The 9995-nt window shown below is 47.0% G+C and overlaps 1 long non-coding RNA gene across 1 annotated transcript; it reads right to left on the bottom strand.

The window, feature by feature from the left end:
• Window positions 1–3257: 3257 nt before the first annotated feature.
• Window positions 3258–9087, bottom strand: LOC105477064 (uncharacterized). Its single transcript, XR_984440.2, has 2 exons — window positions 8965–9087; window positions 3258–5974 (listed from the first exon to the last, which is right to left on the bottom strand). It is a non-coding gene; the product is annotated as an uncharacterized lncRNA (long non-coding RNA).
• Between the last annotated feature and the right edge of the window lie 908 nt (window positions 9088–9995).

Here is a 9995-nt window from a genome sequence, read left to right as displayed (position 1 = left end):
TCCTTTTGTCTTCCATAACTCCCTGGGTCTCCCGTAACCCCCTGTGTCTCCTATGATCTGTGCCTCCCACATCCCCTGTGCCTCTCACTATTTCCTGGCCTACAGTAGGGCATTCTGCTGGTCTGACTCCTATAATTCCCTTTGCTTCCCACAATCCCCTGTGCCACTCATGATTCTCTGTGCCTCCCACAATCTCCTATGTGCACAGTTAGCAGATAGTGTCCCCTAAGTACCCCCTTGGGTCCACTGGTTCTCCATGGCTGACTGAATTGGCCCTTCTCCTTAGCCTGGCCACCAAGGGACAGTGGGACCTGCGCTAGTGAACTCCTGGGTAGGACCTAAGCTTAAAACCAGGTTCTACGACTGCCTTCAGTAGAGGCATGGCTGAGGTGCTGTCTCAGTCCCTGCTCTGTCCCCAAGTCCCATCTCTGGCATTCACTGACTTGTTTGTTTGTGTATTTCTCAAACACGCCGTGAGTGAATGATTCTGAAGTCTTATCTCCTCAATCCCATGCTGAGCTCCTTCGGGCCTTGCCCCTTGTCTGATGTGAGCAGTCAGTAGCATCTATGTCTTGTGCTCAGCGTAAACACTGCCAGACTGGAATTGCGTCTTACCCACACTAATCCCCTGGCCTGACATTTGGACCTTAGGAGGTGATGCAGAAATTGAAGTGGGGCAAGACTAAAAGAGGGACAAAGGGGACAGCATGCTACTCTCTCAGGAGTCAGGTGTGACCTTAAGACCATTGATCAAAGAACTAGTTTGGCATCCGGCTCAGTAAATTCCAGAGGAATCGGTGACTGTATGATGGAAGACAAACCGCACACCAATTCTATTCTCTGCCTGGGTCTATAACAAAAGTGAAACAGAATGCAGTTGCTCCCAGGACAGAAAGCAAGTTAATTAAGTTAATGTTCAAACAATTCTGTATAATAAACACTTTTAATTCAGGATAAATCTTAGTTGAGTCTATCAGTGGTTAAATGTGCAGGTAGAGGACATTGAAGAGGAAATGACAAGCATACAGAAAGTTTTGTTGGAAGGAGCTAGTGGACAGATCTGGGGGGTACCCAGGTTGGAGGGGAGTGCAGTAAATGCCCCCCTGTGCAAGACAGTGGGGGGAAAGCAATGGGGTGGGGGACAAGGGGAAGAAAGTGACCTATACCGAATGATAAGGGAGTGGTTCGTGAGAAAACTCTCCATCAAAGTGGGGACTATGAGAATCACACTCAGAGGGACAGGCACACAAGCCCCGATGCATCAGAGAAACAACACCCAAGACTTACAGCTGAACTTCCCAGCCTAACACTGGACTTACAGGAAGACAGAGGAAACATTATTACAGTGACCCAGGGGCTCAGAATTTCCTGCCAAGTCCCATTTCAAAAACCCTAAGCAAGGAGCTATGTTGCTTTGTGAACTATTTCACAGAGCTGACCTTAGCTTGCAAGAAAATTATAGCAGAGACCACTAACTTGGGGTGTGTTTGAGATTGTCCAGAGTATGTGGCTCCTTTAACCCTTAAACATCCTAGGTGACTTTGAGATTACCCTGAAAAGCCTCATGAGGCTCCTGGGGATCTGGGGAGAGTGGAGGGAGAATTATGTGATACTAGCCCAAATCCTGGTAGAGAGCTACCTAGGATAGAGCATGAACAAATGATTGAATGCATCCAGTAAGTCCTTTCTTCGAGTGGCTTTTCACAAAATGACTTTGCTTTTTCCAAATGAGGTCTCTGATGATCAGGGAAGAGGGGTGCAGTCAGAATTCCTTTATTTTAAAAAAAATTTGTATTTTAGAGACAGGATCTCTCACTCTGTCACCCAGGCTGGAGCGTAATGGCATGACCATAACTCACTACAGCCTCAGGCTCCTGGGCTCAAGCAATCTTCCTTCCTCAGTCTTCAGAGTAGCTGCGACTACAGGCACTCACCACCATGTGCAGCCCAGAATTCCTTTTACTTTTAGTTTCGTAGAGACGAGGTCTCACTATGTTACCTAGGCTGGTCTTAAACTCCTGGGCTCAAGTGATCCTCCTGCCTCAGCCTCCCAAAGTGCTGGATTACAGGTGTGAACCACCCTACCCAGACCAGAATTCCTTTAAAGTCATGAAGGGTTAGAAGAAGAACTAAGGTTGGCCCCTGTCTTCTGAGGATCTGTGGGCTGTGGCTCAATCTTTGGCCTGGGCATTGGGTCTTGTTGTGTGAAGGACTCTGTATTCACAAGGTAGCTCTCACTTCTCCTTCTCAGGACAGGAGGCCCAGAATCTTGCTGCTACAGAGCTCTGTTCTCAGGGGTCCTGCACGAGCTCTGGCAGAGATCTGCTCTCTCCTTCAGTGTTCTTATGCTCACTTTGAGCAAAAATGCTCAAGGTGATCAATTGGTGATTTGTAGAGCACAATGATGGAACAGCTGGGGAAGAACACGGACAAGTGGAAAGAGGAGAGGCTCTAAAGTTCGGCAATGGAGCCCAGAGTTTTGAATTCCTCTTGGAAGAGTGAGGTCCCGGGCACTGGAACCTGGCTTCCTTAGCATGCGTGTGGCAGGGAGAGCTGCAGTGGGCAGTGAGTTGCCTTTAGAAAAGTGTCCTTCCTGGCTTGACACATGGTACCAGCTGTGCCTTGACCTGTTTGTTTGTTTGTTTGTTTGAGACGGAGTCTCGCTCTGTGGCCCAGGCTGGAGCGCAGTGGCATGATCTCGGCTCACTGCAAGCTCCACCTCCCTGGTTCACGCCATTCTCCTGCCTCAGTCTCCCGAGTAGCTGGGACTACAGGTGCCCGCCACCACGCCCGGCTAATTTTTTTGTATTTTTAGTAGAGACAGTGTTTCACCGTGTTAGCCAGGATGGTCTCAATCTCCTGACCTAGTGATCCACCCGCCTTGGCCTCCCAAAGTGCTGGGATTACAGGCATGAACCACTGTGCCCGGTCAACCTATTTATTTATTTTAAAATCGGGGCCGGGCGCGGTGGCTCAAGCCTGTAATCTCAGCACTTTGGGAGGCCGAGACGGGCGGATCACGAGGTCAGGAGATCGAAACCATCCTGGCTAACACGGTGAAACCCCGTCTCTATTAAGAAATACAAAAAACTAGCCGGGCGAGGTGGCGGGCGCCTGTAGTCCCAGCTACTGGGGAGGCTGAGGCTGGAGAATGGCGTGAACCCGGGAGGCGGAGCTTGCAGTGAGCTGAGATCCGGCCACTGCACTCCAGCCTGGGCGACAGAGCGAGACTCCGTCTCAAAAAAAAAAAAAATAAATAAAATCGGAATAAGAATAATCAAAGATGTTTTCAGGATTTAATAATAATAACACTTAGTGGTGTTTACCCTGGGCTGGACACTATTCTGTTTATGTATATTAATTCATATAATCCTCATAGTGACCTTAGGAAGCAGGTACTACTATTAATACAAATTTATAAATGGAGGCACAGATAGTTAAGTACCTTGTTCAAGTTCCTACAACTTGAGCTGGGGTCTGAACCTAGACAATCTAGCTCCAAGGTCGATGCTGTTAACAACTAGCCAGTTGTTTGTCAAATACAAAGGGGGGCAGAGAGTAAGAGGCATTCAAGTTATATTTCAATCATTTTCAAACAAATAATTTTCCCCACATTTTAACATCTCTATAATCTGCAAACAGGTTTTTGCTATGTTAGCCAGGCTGGTCTCGAAATCCTGACCACAGATGATCTGCCCGCCTCTGCCTCCCAAAGTGCTGGGATTACAGGCGTGAGCCACTGCACCTGGCTGGTTTACTTTTTAACCTCCTCTCCTTTTTTCTCAAACCCTGCCTCCGTGGGGCCTTGTTTAATCACACTATCTGGAGTCTCTTCCCAAACCTCGCTATCTGCTTCTCTGCTTTTCTTTATTTTGTGGATTGATTGTCTGCTGCTTCTGGATGTGAGCTCTAGGAGGGAAGGCATTTTAGTCTGGTTGTGTTTCTTATTTGTTAGTTTTGCTGCTGTGCACCCGGTATCTAGAATAGATATCAGACACCACAGACATGGTGGCCCCCAACAAGTAGTTCTTAAATGAATGAATAAATGAATGAGGAATGAGGACTCGCTGGAGATTCTTGTTTGGTGTTTAAAGAAGGTTCACTCTGAGATTATTTGCTCGTCCTTAGAAGCGGGAGGCCGTGGAGAGAGAGAGACGAGGTGGAAGGTCCACGGCCCTGCATTCTAGGCCTTTGCTCATTAGAAATCCAAGGGCAGTGGCCAATCTCTGGAAAAACTATGACAGAAAATAACATTTGACAGAATGCCAGAGAGCATCTAGATAAATTTTGTCAATTAAAAAAAAATGAGGAAAGAAAAAAACAAATGCAAGCACGAATTTTTACTAAATCCTAGGTTAAAAAAAAAAACAAACTGCTATTAAAGAGAATTGGGGCATAATTGGGAAATCTGAAACTAAGCTAAATGGGCCGGGATGGCTCACCTGTAATCACCTGTAATTCCAGCACTTTGGGAGGCCGAGGCAGGTGGATCACCTGAGGCCAGGAGTTCGAGACCAGGCTGGCCAACATGGGGAAACCCTGTCTCTACTAAAAAATACAAAAATGGCCGGGCGCGGTGGCTCAAGCCTGTAATCCCAGCACTTTGGGATGCCAAGACGGGCGGACTCTGGCTAACATGGTGAAATCCCGTCTCTACTAAAAAATACAAAAAATTAGCCGGGTGTGGTGGCCGGCGCCTGTAGTCCCAGCTACTCGGGAGGCTGAGGCAGGAGAATGGCGTAAACCCGGGAGGCGGAGCTTGCAGTGAGCTGAGATCCGGCCACTGCGCTCCAACCTGGATGACAGAGCGAGACTCCGTCTCAAAAAAAAAAAAAAAAAAAAAAAATTAGCCAGGCATGGTGGTGGGCACCTGTAATCCCAGCTACTTGGGAGGTTGAGGCAGGAGAATCACTTGAACCCAGAGGCAGAGGTTGCAGTGAGCTGAGATCACGCCACTGCACTCCAGTCTGGGTGACAGAGTGAGACTCCATCTCAAGGGAAAAAAAACAAAGAAAAAGGAAATAAGCTAAATAGTAGGTGCTATTAGAGAATTACTGTAAACTCAGCTCTGATAATGGTACTCAGGTTAAGTAGAATACTCCTAAATTCTTTGGGGATGTGTGCTGAAGTGTTTAGGGAAGAAATATCACCATGTGCACAATTTATTTTCAGCTGCCTTCTAAGAGCAGGCGCGGCTTATTCACGTGATGGCTCTCTCCCATGATCGCTGCCATCAAGCCCCTGCCCCTCCGCACCACCAGTGTTCTGGACGTGTTTCCGGCCATAAGAAGAGGAACTTTCGTGGGAGAAGGTGATGCGTGTGTGAATGCAGAGATGAAACCAGGACTCGCTGTCAACATTCCATTTTCACTTGGGTCCTGACTTGTGACCTTGAGTTGAAAGTGATTTTGATTCTCTTAATAACAAATCTGAGGCTGCAGTAACCCAGCTTCCTTCCAGCCCCACTGGGCTTGGCCTGGTCCCTGCACGTGGCAGATTAACCTCCTTTGTTCTCTTTACTGGTAGAGTAAATAACCAGGTAGTCCGTACAGCCCATGCCCTTTGTCATTTCTCTATATCCAACTTTTTTTTTTCTATTTACTTTTTTCTTATTTTTAGAGACAGTGGCCTCGCTATGTTGTCCAGGCTGCAGTCAAATTCCTGGGCTCAAGGGACTCTCTTGCCTCAGTTAACTGAGCTATTCACGATTAAAGATGAATTCATCTCTAGTGTCACTTGAGGTTTCAGAGCAAATGACGAGCAAGTATTCTCAGCTTTACTACACAGAGAGCAAACTAAAGCCTCAGAAATATGAAGTTATTTTTGTCCAAAGGCAAAAATCCAAATGGCAAAGAGTCTTGAATGAGACCCAGGATCCCCAGTCCCCAAACTTCAGCATTCCTCATGGCAAAAGTTTGACATTCTTCATTGGAAATTATCAATTTCTTTTTTTCCATTTGACGAAGTCTGCAGCCTATGGCAGGAAAATGAGAAAATCATGGAGCAAATCACCCACAATGACTGGAGCCTGCTTCCAGCTGCAGCTACTGGAAAGGTACCTGATTTTGGTTTTCACTGTTGGTGAAGCCCAATTTTGCAGCCTGTATCTGAATATACACATTAGGGATCTAGACTTTCTAAGTTAAACTTCAACCTTCCAAGACTCACATCTACCTTATTTTTTTAAAAGGCACTCACCTTTATTTCTTAAAAAATAAAAAGTCACTTTTTTTTTCTTTCCAGGACAGAGTCTTATTCTAGTGCCCAGGCTGCAGTGCAGTGGCACGATCTCGGCCTACTGTAACCTCCACCTCCCAGGCTCAAGCAATCCTCCTGCCTCAGCCTCCCAAGTAGCTGGGACTACAGGTACATGCCACCATGTCCAGCTAATTTTTGTAGTTTTTGTAGAGACAGGATCTCGCTGTGTTGCTCAGGCTGCTCTCAAACTCCTGAGCTCAATCAATCCGCCCACCTCGGCCTACCAAAGTGCTAGGATTATAGGTCTGAGCCACGGTGTCTGGCCAAAAAATCACTTTTAAAGGCAGCTGAGGTAGAGTTGTGTGATTTGCCAGAAGTTTGATAAACATTCATCCTGTCTCTGAAATTCAGAATCCTTGCAAGTACCGTGGCTGGGAATGTAAAGAAAATCATCTGAAAGCTGAACATCTGTCTTCATCCCGGTTTTCTAAATGAAGGGGAAACCATCTCAGCAAAAATGCTGATGAGAGGGACCCGGACAATGTGGGACGAGGCCTGGGGGTGGAAGGGATTTGTCCTGCCCTTTGAAAGAACGTCTTTGAAAGGATATCTTTGAAAGAATGTCTTTCTTTCAAAGGGCAGGACAACGGGGAGCTCTGAGGAATCTGTTTCACTTTAAAGGAGAAAAAACAACAGTGTTCTCTTAAAAAAAAAAAAAAGGCACTCACCTTTATTTCTTAAAAAATGAAAAGTCACTTATTTTTTCTTTCCCAGAGTCTTATTCTAGGGTCCAGGCTGAAAAAAAGTACTGTGCACTTTTCAGAATTTCTTTTCAGAATCAGGATGGCTGAAATCAGGTGAAGCAACTTAAAAACTGCATAGCAAGTTTGCAAAGGCAGTGCCAACACTGCAGTGCCAGAAATGCGACCATAAAAAAAAAAAAATCCCATTGACACCATATTTATCTACTAACGCTGGGGAGCACAGGACTTTGGCGATTTCCAGACGGCCCTCGGGATGTTTTTCTCGCCTCGGGGTGCCCTGTTTGGGCTTTTCCCATAGGAACTGGAGACCCATCCCCCAGCCCTGTTGGAGGGCCCTGACTTCTGTAGGACCAAGTGTGCAGGATCTCTCGGGTGGTCATAGGCAACCTGAAGGAACTTAGTCCCCCCAGGAACCTAGGGAGCATGCCAGGAACAAACAGTGGTACCCACTCCCTGGGCTCATTTCTTGAGTTCAGCTCTTCGGCAAGAAAAAAAAAGGCCGTTAGTATATTTTGTTTTTCATTTTTACCTGAAAAGAAATATGACAACTAACAGGAAGTATGACACTAGCAGGATGACAATACCTGCTAGTGAAATTAAGGCCACCCAGCTCCTCAGACCATCATCAACTGGAATGACCAGACCTCACTTCAGGTTGCATTTGTGTTTACTAGAGAGAGCAACGAGGGGTTTCCTTTTAAAGAATAAGAAAGCAGAATAGCAATGTGGTGAAACCTCATCTCTACAAAAAAGTACAAAAATTAGCCAGGTGTGGGCACCTGTAGTCCTAGCTACTGGGGAGGCTGAGGCAGGGGGATCATTTGAGTCCAGAAGGTCGAGGCTACAGTGAGCTGTGATCACGTCACTGCACTCCAGCCTGGGTGACAGTGAGATCTTGCCTTAGAAAAAAAAAAAAAAGAAGAAGAAGAAAGAAAGGGAGGGAGGGAGGGAGGGAGGGAGGGAGGGAAGGAAGGAAGGAAGGAAGGAAGGAAGGAAGGAAGGAAGGAAGGAAGGAAGGAAGGAAGGAAGGAAGGAAGGAAGGAAGGAAGGAAGGAAGGAAGGAAGGAAGGAAGGAAGGAAGGAGATAGAAAGAGAGAGAGAGATTGAGAAGGAAAGAAAAAGAAAGAAAGAAGAAAGAAAAAAAGAAAGAAAGAAAGAAAGAAAGAAAGAAAGAAAGAAAGAAAGAAAGAAAAACAAAGAAAGAAAAACAAAATAACAAAACGACCCTGAGAAGGAAAAGAAATAATCAGAGCATAAAAAATAATCGCTGACGGCTGGACATGGTGGCTCATGCCTGTAATCCCAGCACTTTGGGAGGCCAAGGCGGGAAGATCAACTGAGGTCAGGAATTTGGGACCAGCCTGGCCAACATGGCAAAACCCTGTCTTTACTAAAAGTACAAAAATTAGCCGGGCGTGGTGGGCACCTGTAGTCCCAGCTACTCAGGAGGCTGAGGCAGGAGAATTGCTTGAACCCGGGAGGCAGAGGTTGCAGTGAGCTGAGCTCGCACCACTGCACTCCAGCCTGGGTGACAGAGTGAGACTCCATGTCAAAAAAATAAATAAATAAAAAATAAAAAGCAATAATAATAGCCGACAACAGAATACAGCTAGGCCGAGCAGCAGCCTCCTCTGCTGTCCATGCGCTCGCATGTTGCCTGCTTCACTGCCTGACTGTGGGCTCTGTTTGTCTTGGTCCCCGTGGCATTACCAGAGCTTAGCAGATAAGGAGGAGCTTCATACATAATTGTTGGCGTGAACAAAGGAATGCATGGTAACCATGCATTCAGAAATGACCAGTTCAAGAGGAGAATGAGATTGGCTTCCAAATATTGGTCAAGAGCTCTACAAAGCACGAGCTAAGGATCTTAGTAGGCTCCTGTGACTGGTGACTCTTCTGGCTCTAGAAATCTGGGGAGGTGACCAGGTCATACATGGCAGTCTTCCTGTGAGGAACGTTAAACTGGTTGGAACTTGGGGTTCTGAGGGGAAGATGTACTCACCAGTTGACCTGCCTGTTCTGCCTCGGTGGCCTCCATGGCTGCCTGCTGGCCGCACGCCCCCACTCAGCAGAGGAATGGACTTTCCAATCTTGCTGAGTCTGTTTGACCAAAGGTGATGCTGACTTAGTGGCCTAAGGTCGTGCCCTCCCTCCCCCACTGAATCGATAAATAATGCGACTTATCAGAAAGAGAAAGAATTGTTTACTTTTAAACCCTGGATCCCATAAAGGGAGAGGGGAGAAGCCTAAAGCCACAGAAGCTGTAGAAGGCGCCATCCTGCCTGTCACAGGAAGGCCCCTGGACTGAGAGGACCGGAGCTGACTGGGGGTAAGTGCGGCTCTCCCTGGGCGCCGGCCGACCCCCCTGAGTGATCAGGCTGTCCTTTGGGGTGGCCGCTGACTGAGAAATGATGGGAGGCTGCTGACCCCAGTGTCGAAAGAGATGCCACCCAGCACCTGAGCAGCAGGAGGTGTTGAACACACCGTCACTTTGTCTTCCATAATTTTTCTGATTCTTCAGAAAGCCTGAGGGAAACTGGAGACTTTCTTTAGAGAGAGTAACAAATGGTTTCCGTTTAAAGAAAAATAACAAAATGGCTTAAGGAGGAAAAGAAATGATCACCCTGCAGAGGGAGAGAGGATGAGGCTGGGGAGGAGCTGAGGGCTCAGGGACGGTGTGGGCTTTTATTTCTGCCCTTGGAGTGGCTGGACATTAAGCCAGTTCTTGTTTTTACGATGGCCTGATTGAACAATAACACCAAACCTTCACACAAAATGCCGGCATTAGAGTCATTCCTTTGGCATGCCTCTGTCCAAGTCATATTGTTCCCTCGACAGCACTAAAAATAGCCGGACACCTGTGCAGAAATGAAACAGCTCCTTAGGAATCCCCAAGTCTCAGCAATTCTCTTTAAAAGGAGTCCATGGAGGCCCCAACTTGGCCAAAAATGTACCCAGTGATTCCTTCTTCCCCACTGGTTGGTGAGAAACACAGGCAATTACAGGTGCCTGAATAGGGAACGTCCCAGATTT

Source organism: Macaca nemestrina, chromosome 19 (assembly GCF_043159975.1).
Source record: "Macaca nemestrina isolate mMacNem1 chromosome 19, mMacNem.hap1, whole genome shotgun sequence".
Taxonomy (NCBI): domain Eukaryota; kingdom Metazoa; phylum Chordata; class Mammalia; order Primates; family Cercopithecidae; genus Macaca; species Macaca nemestrina.
This window is presented reverse-complemented; position numbering and strand designations above follow the sequence as displayed.